Below are 12,075 nucleotides of genomic sequence, written 5' to 3' on the forward strand. Positions count from 1 at the left end.
ATGCGCCGTATTTGATAGCTTGCTGCGAGACCTCACACCGTGCACATCTACTATGGGTGTGGTGCCTGTTATCGGACCCGGAGTTAGCAACATCCCCCAAAAACCCGAAGAGTAGAATCCTGGCCCCTAGCCCTGCCAGTGTAGCAGAAATGATGATGGATGATGATGGCAGCAGCAGCAGCAGCCGTTCTTCTCTGAGTGAGTAGCTAAATGTTGTTTGTGTGTAATTTACGTTGAGTAGGCTAACCACGTTATTGCATTAATGCATGTAAGGTGAACTAGCAAACATCATCATAGTTAAATGCGGCTGTCTTCTTGTTTGATGGCAGATACTCCCTTCACCCTGGCCAAAAAGGCTAAAATGACCAAAGAAAAAGTGGAAAACAGTTAAACATGAGAGGTTTTTGGACAAAATTTGTGTTTTTCCATTGTTTAAGCACTGCTTCCATCCAAGAGTGATACCATATATGCCCCATAGCTGCAGAAAAGGCTAACATTGTTATCTTTTTACAAAAAACCAGCTGAATATGAGGTTTTTGGACTAATTTTGTGTTCTCCATTCTTTAAGCACCGGTTTGAGCACCGTTTAAGCACCGGCACCGTTTCAAAAGTACCGGTTTGGCACCGGTATCGGATAAAACCTAGACGATACCCATCCCTAAGGAAGACTATTCCAGAGGTTTGATGCTACAGAGGCAAAAGCACGATCACCCCTAGTTAGGGCTGGGCAATATGGCCTAAAATTCATATCGCGATATAATTTGAAGCACGTGCGGTAACGATATATATTGCGATATATTCTTTTCTTCTGTATAACATATTTTCCACACTATAAGGCACACTTAAAATCCTTTAATTTTCTCAAAAATCGAGAGTGTGCCTTATGTATGAATTCTGGTTGTGCTTACTGGCACTTCCGAGCCTTTTCCTATCGAACGCCAGATCCATCACCCACAAACTTGACGAATTGGAGCTACAGATAGCCAACACAAGCTTTGCACGTAACTGCAGCATTATTCTTATTACGGAGACGTGGCTTCACCCGCTGATTCCCGACGCTGCAGTCGAGTTAGCAGGCCGCACGCTACACCGGCATGACAGAAACAGCAACTCAGGTAAAAGCAGAGGAGGGGGGCTATGTGTTTACGTGCATAACGAGTGGTGTTGTAACAGCAGGATCATTCACACACACTGTTCTCCTGATTTGGAGGTTCTGGCAGTCTCGTGCAGACCTTTTTACATCCCGAGGGAGTTTACAGTAGTTATTGTGATAGCTGTTTATATACCGCCGGATGCTAACGTTAGCACGGCTCTCAGCCTCTTGCTCAACACCATAAACAAACAACAGCTTGCCCACCCCGATGGGGTTTTTATTGTCGCCGGCGACTTTAACAAAGCGTGCCTAAAGACTGTGCTTCCTAAATTTGTCCAGTTCGTGGACTTTGCTACGAGAGGAGAACACACTTTGGACCATGTCTATTCAAACATCAGGCATGCTTTCAGAGCGACACCCCTCCCCCACCTGGCTGGATCTGACCACCTCTGCATGTCCCTCACCCCCACCTACACCCCCCTGCTGAGAAAAAAAAAGCCCCAGACAAAGACAATAAAAACCTGGCCTGAAGGAGCCCTTTCTCAACTGCAGGACTGCTTCTCAACAACTGTATGGGATTTATTCTCCAGCCACAACCTCCAGGAGTACACGGACACTGTACTCTCGTACATCAGGAACTGTGTTGACAATGTCACCGTCAACAAAAGGGTCAGGGTGTTTCCAAATCAAAAACCCTGGATGAATAGCGAAGTGCAATCCCTCCTAAAAAGCCGCAACACTGCCTTCAAGTCAGGGGACAGGGCTGCGTATAGGGCGGCCAGGGCAGACCTGAGTAGAGGCATCAGGAAAGCTAAGGCTGCCTATAGGAGGAGGATTGAAGATCACTTTGCTGACAACGACCCCAGAAAAATGTGGCAGGGGATCAATCACATTACCAACTACAGAAGCAATAACCAGGCAACATCTAGGACTGATGTCTCACTGGCTGAGGATCTAAACCGTTTCTTCGCCCGCTTTGAGACGACCAAGCCCTCAGCTGCCACACCACTTCCACCCGCCCCCAGCACTGGCACACTAACACTTAGGGAGCACCAAGTGAGGTGTGTTCTAAGGTCAGTGAATCCCAGGAAGGCGGCAGGTCCTGATGGAATACATGGAAAGGTTCTCAGAGCATGTGCTGACGAACTGACCGGAGTCTTCACTAAAATCTTCAACCTTTCCTTGTCATCAAACACCGTCCCGCCCTGCCTCAAAACCTCCACCATCATCCCCATCGCCAAGAAGACAGCTGTGGCCAGCCCAAATGACTACAGGCCTGTTGCACTTACGCCTGTAGTGATGAAGTGCTTTGAGAGACTGGTCTGTCAGCACATCAGGGCCGGTCTGCCTCCCACTCTGGACCCCCACCAATTTGCCTACAGGACAAATCATTCCACCGAGGACGCTATCACCATAGCGCTCCACACTGCGCTGAGTCACCTGGAGCACCGAGGAAGCTATGTGAGAATGCTCTTTCTGGACTTCAGCTCAGCATTCAATCATATCATCCCGGAGACCCTGGTCCAGAAACTGTCTCACCTGGGACTCTCCACCCCCATCTGCCTCTGGATCAAGGACTTCCTGACAAATAGACCACAGTCTGTCAGACTCGGCCCCCACCGGTCCAGCACCATCACACTCAGCACCGGGTCTCCACAAGGATGTGTTTTGAGTCCCCTCCTGTTTACGCTCTACACATCCGACTGCTCCCCTACCCATCTCTCAAACACCATCATAAAGTTCGCGGATGACACCACAGTGGTTGGACTCATCTCAAGGGGGGATGAGTCGGACTACAGAGATGAGGTCAACAGACTGACTGAGTGGTGTTCAGTTAACAACCTCCAACTGAACACCACGAAAACTAAAGAACTTATCTTGGACTTCAGGAAGGGCAGAGCAGACCCGGCCCCACTTTACATTCACGGGAGCTGTGTGGAGAGGGTACACTCCATGAGGTTTCTGGGCGTGCAGATATCTGATGACCTCTCCTGGACTGCAAATACTACAGCGGTGGTTAAAAAGGCCCAGCAGCGTCTCCACTTTCTGAGAGTGCTCAGGAGGAACAACCTGGAGGAGAGGCTGCTGGTGACATTTTACAGAGCCACCATAGAGAGCATCATAACGTACGGCATAACAACATGGTATGCAGGGTGCTCAGCTGCAGACAGGAAAGTACTGCAGAGGGTCATCAACACAGCCCAGAAGATCACTGGCTGCTCTCTGCCCAGCCTGGAGGTCACTGCAAACTCTCGGTACCTCAGCAGAGCTGGCAATATCATCAAGGACCACTCTCACCCCAGCAACCAACTGTTTGAACTATTACCGTCAGGCCGACGGTACAGGTCACATAAAACCAGGACAAACAGATTCAGGGATAGCTTCTTTCCCAGAGCTATCACCGTAGTAAATAAGCACAAAAACAATTGAACCTATTCCATACCATCACTGTCATTATATTATGCTGCTATTCATACTGTCATTATATTAATGCTGCTATCCTGTATATATTGTACATACTATTGTTTGAGTACTTACGATTGTTTTTTTTTTTTTTGTAATTTTTATATTTTACATTTATATTTATTATTGAAACTTGCACCAAGGGAGTGGCACTCCAATTTCGTTGTACTCTGTACAATGACAATAAAGGCTATTCTATTTCTATTTCTACCAGGTGCAGAGGCGGAGCCAGACATTTGAAACACCCGGGGCTTAGCCCTAAAGGGTAGTATGCATGTGGGATTTTTTATTTTTTTTGGGGGGGGGGGGGGGGGGGGGTTAGAAATGACTGAAAGATTAATAGGCTCTGTTTTGAGTTTTGTTCAAAAAAGAATGACTTCATATAGGGAAAAATACATATCACATATGCAGGACACCTTAAACTAGTTTTTTAATTAAGCAGCAAGGCAGAACAAAGTCAGGGCTGCATCAAGACACGAGGACTAAACCCCAATTCAACCAGACCCAGAACTGATCCGGAATTAAAACAGGACTACAACAGTTCAAAATCAGGACTACTGAGGACTTAACCAAGACAGAACCACAATCAGAACTAGATGATAGTAGCACTAAAAATCATCATAGACCTGCACTACACTTATTTTTTTAATTCTATCAAAGTACACTATTTAGATTGAGAAAAGTTTATATAATTATTTAGCCTTGTTGTGCAAACAAGCCTGCATAACTTAATAAATGTAGAATTTGAAAAATATTAAACCTAAAAAGAAACACTAGGTACGAGATACACGAGTACCTATGATACGGTGATACTTTTGGTAAACAACCATTTGACTAACATGTGTGTCTCACCTGCTCTTGTTCTGTCTCTGTTTTGTCCTCATTCTCCATCTCCCTCTCTGTTCCTCTCTCTCCCTCTTTTTGCTGACAATCATCAAATATACAGTTGAAACCAGATATTTACACACTCTTCAGATCAAAACACACTTTTTTAATTGTAACATCAAATCAGACTAAATGTTTATTTTTTTTTAGATTGATAAATATATTATTTATCAATTGATAAATATAATTGATAAATATATTATTTATCAATAACATATTTGTTAACTTTAAGAGTAAAGAGAGAAACTATCTGTATTTCTTAATTGTAAATGGCACCAAATTGTATTCATAATTGAGCCACACTTATGGAGCTCCACAATTCTTTTTCTGGTGTTTTGGTTGATATCTCTTAATTTTCCCATTTCAAAGAAACAGGCTCTGTGTTTTGCCTTATATGCATCCACAGGTGTGCCACCAATTTACTCACATGGACTCTACTAACCTATCAGAAGCTTCTTCAGCTCAGAATGGAATCGTCTGGAGTTTTTCTTATTAATTAAGAATAAACTTAGTGTATATGTACTCCTAAATTTGATGAAAGTGATAAAAATAGAAGCTCTGTCTCTCTTTATTCTGACATTTAACAAATTCAAAAGATATTTCAATATTTATTTATCCAAAACAAGTTTACTCTAAATTGATGTTGTACAGTAAAAAAAATGTTCTTGTGTTTTCCATAAAGTGTATGTAAATATCTGGTTTCAACTGTGAATATACTGCTGTGTATTGAAGTTCCTCTTGTTTTGCATAGAAATATACTGAACAACATACAAAGCATAATATATAAAATACTACCAGAGTTTTTTTCTTTGAAAGAAGCCCCTTATGTCCAGTCTTGTATATCAGTGCATTACTGAAACCGATTTATTTAGCCGTGGAGGGTAACAACTGAAAATATGAAATAAACACACATGTAAGCTAAGACTCTCTAAAGAAACAGCATTGTTGTTGTTCGGCTTTTCATTTCGCCATTTGTTGATTCACTTGAAGAGCAAGTAATGTAATATTGGTCAAGTGATCAGTTTGATATCAATCTTTCGTGATACACCGTCATATTTACATTATTTGTATGGTACGAATGATTTGCTTTGGTACCTGGTCAAACTTAAGCTCTCCTTAGTATGGCTGGCTCCGTTTCTCCAACAGCGCACTCACAGGCAGCAGCTGCCCCCGCCCTCTCGCTCAGTCGCTTAGTGCCTGAGCTCGGATCATACCAATATCAGGGGGGATTCACGCACAGTCGTAAATTCCCACAGTGTGCACTATGTGCTTCGAATATTGTGTGTACTTTTAGTTTTATACAGTTGTCAGCCAGACATCTAACTATGAAAAAATTACACTCCAAAAGACCCCGGGCTTCTGACAAAACATCCGGGGCTTAAGCCCAGTAAGCCCCCCCCCACGCTCCGCCCCTGACCAGGTGTAACAATTAAGTTTAACATCCAGGCATCCATGAAAACAGAAGTTGTTAAATTTAACAGAGTTAGAAGTTAACAGGAAGTTAGCTCGCTAGTTTCCACCTAAACATTTTATACCATGTTCTGACTGAGAGATTTTTGAAACTAATTAAAACGTACAGCTCTGCTACCACTTCCAAAATAATGAAGACAGAAAACTAAACAGCAGTGGCGTTTGCAGGGTTACTGAAGTTGGACTACCTGGTATATAATGTTGTGCTACATGATTGCTAGCGACACAGCTATGTTAGCATAACATTAGCACAGTGAAGCTGGAGGATGAACGCCAGCTTTTTTCCACTCGATAAAAGTTAACGTGAGGGATTCTGGTGGTCAGGGACAAATGCAATCACATAGCAGGATGCTATACACGGGCCAAACTTCAGTCAGGAGAACAACTGAGCTCATTCATCCACAATACAAGGTTAGTTATTAATATACTGCAACATAGAGCAGCTGCGAGAGAATTCAACATTAATGAATCAATGTTACGGAAGTGGAGGAAGCGCAGTTTTTGGCTTTCCCCATATTTCAAAAGTGCTTCATCTCTTTGCTATGACTGTCGCCCGGCATAATTTGCAGATGATGATTGTTGTAGCCACTGCGATGCTTTCGACCAAAACAGGCGCAGCTTGATGACATCATCAACATGCGCTATCGCTATAGAGCGGTATAGTCAAAATCTCTATTGTTGGCCAAATTTATATCGTTTCTATCGTATATCGTTTATATCGCCCACCCTTACCCCTAGTCTTCAGATGGTGCCTGCGCTGGGCCAGAAGTAACTGACCAGATGATCATAAAGAACGGCTGGGAGTATAGACACTTTGACCTTGGAAATTTGGCGCAACTGGAAAAGGCCAGATTTAACCATTGAGGAAACCTGTTTATCCAGCTTAAATGAACTATCCAGGCAAACACCTAGATTACTTACAGTATCTGTAAGAAAGCAAGCAAAGGGACCAAATCGTGCAGCTAGCTGGTCTCATGGAGTGTGACTTTCAAACACCATAAGCTTTGTTGGTCTTCCATGGTCTCTTGTATTCTGGGGGCCTCTGGATGTCTGGAGTTTTGATCTCCTCCATACCCGCTTCACACCCTGGAGGACGGGGCTGTGGCCCCCCCACACTCCCTAGCAGATCATTACATGGAGAAACCTTTGGAATGCAAGCATGCTGATCCACACAGGTATGCACACATGGGTATTCACAGACGCGGACTAAAGCTTTCTTGGCTGCTGCCTCAAAGCACACTGTGCGCTGTCTATCTTGCGTGCTGCACAATATCGTTTATTATTTAGTAAATATTGATATCTATGACTAGCTAGTTTATTGTGATGGTGCTTTGTTTTCTCTATTATTATGTTACTCTTTGTTGTTTGCTGTCTCCTCTGTTTGTTTTTTTTGTTTTTTTGTTTTTTTTCTCCATACAGGTGACCCAGGAGTTCTTTTTTTTTTTTTCTCTCTCTTCCCCCCCCTTCTCACCGTCTCTTCTCCCCTTTGGTTTTCTTTCTTTCTCTCCCCCTCTTTCTCTCATTCATTCCCCCTGTCCTATTTATTAAAAAAAAAAAAAAGAAAAAAGAAAAAAAAAAAATGACAAAGGATGAACTGAAGCTCTGCCATCACGTAATGTCGCATACTGCTGTTTCTGATGTCATTTAAAAAAAAAAAAACACCATAAGCTCAGCTTTCTTCTCATTTAAAATGAGAGAATTAGCTGACAGCCACTCTGTAACCTCTTTCAAGCAGTCAGGCTCAATGAAGCTGGCAGGTCATCAGACAATTGGAAACAGATTTGAATGTCGTCAGGATAATTGGACGTTATTGGACTCATCTCGGACGGGGATGAGTCTGCCTACAGGAGGGAGGTTGAACGTCTGGTGTCCTGGTGCAGCCACAACAACCTGGTGCTGAATGCCCAGAAGACAGTGGAGATTATTGTGGACTTCAGGAAGCACACAGCCCCACTCCCCCCCCATCATCCTGACTGACACCCCCATCACCTCTGTGGACTCATTCCGCTTCCTGGGTACCACCATCACCCAGGACCTGAAGTGGGAGCCCACCATCACCTCCGTCATCAAGAAAGCCCAGCAGAGAATGTACTTCCTGAGGCAGCTGAAGAAATTCAACCTGCCAACACGGACGATGATGCAATTCTACACTGCAATCATCGAGTCCATCCTCACCTCCTCCATCACCGTGTGGTACGCTGGAGCCACTATCAGGGACAAACAGAGACTGCAGCGTGTTGTGCGCTCTGCTGAGAAGGTGATTGGCTGCAGACTCCATCTCTGCAGGACCTGTACACCTCCAGGACACTGGGGCGTGCAGCTCGGATCTCAGCTGACCCTTCTCACCCTGGACACAGTCTGTTTGACCTGCTCCCCCCAGGCAGGAGGCTCCGGTCCATTCGCACCAGAACCTCTCGCCATAAGAACAGTTTCTTCCCCTCTGCTGTTGGACACATGAACAATAACCGTATGACTGTTCCCACCACTAACACATGACCCTACGCTGTGTTCACTGCATCATTCCATGTTTGGCACTGATCACCACCTGCACTCATGTATATATCTATCTACTTAGCACTTTTAATTCTTATTCTTATTTATTTATTTATTTATTTATTTTTTCATGTCTATTTAAGCGTAATTTATGACAGTATGTTTGCACTGAAGCACCGCAGCAATTTCCTAATGTTGTAAACCTGCTCAACATTTGGCAATAAAACCCTTTCTGATTCTGATTCTAACAGTGGTAGGAGATCTGATATTTGTCAAAGATAGAACCCAGGGGTAGCATGTACAAGGCAAACATTAGCGGGCCCAGCACAGACCTCTGTGGTACTCCACAGTAAACTGGGGCAGCGGCGGACGAGTAGCAGCCCATCATGACAGAGAAAGTCCTACCCGAAAGGTAGGATTTAAACCAATTAAGGGCAGAATCCTTGATGCCTATAACATGTTCCAGTCTCTCTGTATGGACATATTGCAAATCAATTTCTCATCGGGGAAAATAAAAGTTACCGTACCATTGACAACATATATTTAGGATTTATATTTGTTGCTGTTAAACTTATTTTGTGTAATGTTGAAATCTCCCAATTCTTTGAATCTTTAGGCTGAAGGAAGGACAATACTCGGTGTATTTATGCTCAATCAACAATCATTTATTTCCATACAATTCAACACTTAAGAGCATAAGGACCATCATGATGGGGAGACATGCCTGAAGAGGGTCACAGCAAGTCTCAAAATGGTGACGGGTTGCTCAGCTTTTTATAGTCTCTAGTGGCCCCCATCTAGTCGTAAAAGCCAAAACATCACATTCTTTCTCTGTTACAGCGCCTAAGTTATGACCTCGGCAGTTGTTTCTCTGCTTTCTGTAAGGTGGGGGTATGGAATGTGGTCTGTCTATCTCCCCTGTCTTAGACACAGAGTCTCCTGCTTACAAGCTTCTCTTCATGATTCAACAATTAAGCATGTAATACATTCACAGCAGATCAAGGATACAGAGTGATGCACACTTATCTAATAAACTAATATGTGAATATGTTCTGTTAACTCAAAAGTATAACGAGAACTAAACTACATACAGCTCACACACTCTATATTAAAGGGTATAATATGATCTACAGCAGTATCATACTTCAACTACTTTGATTACATATATAAGGTAACATATAATAACAGAATAATCTAATAATTCCCCCTTTTGATCTCTTAAAAGAGATCACTTATAACATGCACTCCAGCATTGCAAGGTCCAGTTCTTCTTGATCCTGAGGCCCTCTGTCCCCCTTTAACGGGTGGACCATATGGGGGATGACCTCTGTGTTCACGCAGTTCAGATGCAAGCAAAGTTAGACTTACGACCATAACAGCAGTTACAGATGACACTCCCATCACTCCCCAATTCTCCCACAGCTTTATTTTGGTGCTCCAGTTTTCCCCCCTTTTTAATGCCACCTTATACCTTTCAAACGTACTTAGACTAGAACCTCTGTGTAAGGAGCTTTTAACCTTTATTTTTATTGCTGCAGCTACCAGTGTCTTCCAGTTGGGTGATTCTCAGCTTCTTTCTTCGACCTCCGGGGTTAGACCACCCTTTAGTCATTGCACAGTTCTGGGGATTATTCCCTTTAGTCATTGCACAGTTCTGGGGATTATTCTGCCCCGATTTCAAACAAGGATCTGTGTGTTTTGGGGTCACCGCCGTGTCCCCGTCTGGTGTCTGTTCCTTTCTCTGCAAGAGACAGAAAATCAAAACACCTCTCTCCCTAGCCTTGATAATCTAATATTGTTATCCATTGTTGTTCTAATGATTCAAATTTGGTTTAAAATATTATGTTCAGGACCTATTCTAATCATAATCTATGTGTGTGTAAAAGAAATCAAAAATTAGTGAACCCTTTCTAAGTCTAACACATTATAAGCTTAAGTTTTACCATAGCTAAATTATTAAACACTCAAATTACATCATAAGATGTTCATAAAACCATTGTTTGATGTTCGGACTCAACTCCCCCTTTTTGACACACTCCCATGTGTCAATTCATTGGAGCTAGACAATAAAAAGAGAAGGTTAGTGACATCATATCTCAGAAAGTATCAGAAATTCTTCTCTCGAGTACCGTTGCTCCAGCCTTGTCATCCCAGAGGATCCTCAATCCCGGAAATTTCCCTTCTCCTCATGTAATAAAGTCTGTCGTCCTTCCATGCCCTGGTAACTGGTCCATCCAGAGCTGTAACATTTTGAAATGTACATACAACAAGCCAAACCACACCTTGGTCACACCAACCCTTTTCTCCCCTGAAGATGTCCAACGCCATCTTAGTCTGGACCAGGGTTGTAATAGTTTTGCAATTTTCATTAGTTTTTATTTTTATTTAGCTTCGACTTCAGATTTTCAATTTTATATCAGTTTTAATCAGTTTTTACCAATTGTTTGCTAGTTTAGTTTAGTTATGATTAGTTTCAGTTATAGTTTTAGTTGTGTCTGCAATAATTAAGTGTAGCAAAATCCCAGTCCCATCATATCAGTCATGCTCTTGTGCTTATCCTTGGGTATTGTGACTATTAACTCTTGCAGCACCGGGTGCTCCTAATTTTGGTTCAAGTGAATTTATAAACTTTGTGAAGGGAATTGACTCCTCTGCACACTAGAATAAACATAATCAACATGATTCACATTTTACTGCGTGTTATTCCACCATCTTATTGATTCAAATGCTCCATCCTTATGTGGTTTGCGACATTATGTTTATCCACTCTGTCTCTAAATGTTTGAAGAATTTTCAAGTTTGGGGTCAAATTTTGAGAATTTGACCATAAGTGAAAGTTATGGTGTTATCACCCCCTTCGGGGCTTACCTTTCCCAGTTTTGATGATATTCCTCCCTATTCTTTGCAAATACCCCCTGTTGGTGGCGAGAAACTGTTGGTGTGGTCAAGTGGGTGCTATAAAAACAAAAGCTCAGGACAGAACAGTTATCAGTCATGTACTTCATACAAATTTTGCATATGTTTTATTTCATATTGATCCTCTGAGTGTAATGGTACATTTTAAGTTGAATTCATCCAAACTAAACACAATAGGTTTTTCTTTTCTCTACTTTGCTCTTGTTCTTTTGCAGTACCACATCCTATCAAATGTCCCTGTCAATTATATTCTACATTTAATAACTTACTATTTCAAGTGAGAACCTAAATCACGTGGACCAATGTTTATTATTGCATGTCTCTATTCTGAATGTGGCAAGTCATTCATAGGTATTGTTAAAGTTTTAGCGATTTTCCTCTATAAAATTTAATTGACTTTTTACAGTGGCCTGCTATGGTTAATAGTAACATATTCCAGTCATGAGTGATCTCAATAGTTTTCTCCACTGTAGCATTTGGCATTCCCAATAATATAACACAATACCTTAATCCAAACACAGCTACTATAGCACAGTTTTCTTAATGCAAACAACAGTAACTCAGCATTACCAACCCAAGAGTTAAGTCTGCAGTTCCACACTCTCATGTGAAGCCACAGTCTCCTCCTCCAGTCTCTCTTATCCTCCTGCTCCTGAAAAAACAAAACAAAGCGAAGCATCCACCCTTCTCTTGCCGGCTGGGTGAATTGTTTATTGGCATTTACTAATCCTAAAGTGGGTGCAGTCATTGTCTCA

This window comes from Diplotaxodon limnothrissa, linkage group LG11 (assembly GCF_057381915.1).
Source record: "Diplotaxodon limnothrissa isolate DT_005_m linkage group LG11, D_limnothrissa_male_GT1.1, whole genome shotgun sequence".
In the NCBI taxonomy this organism is placed as follows: Eukaryota; Metazoa; Chordata; class Actinopteri; order Cichliformes; family Cichlidae; genus Diplotaxodon; species Diplotaxodon limnothrissa.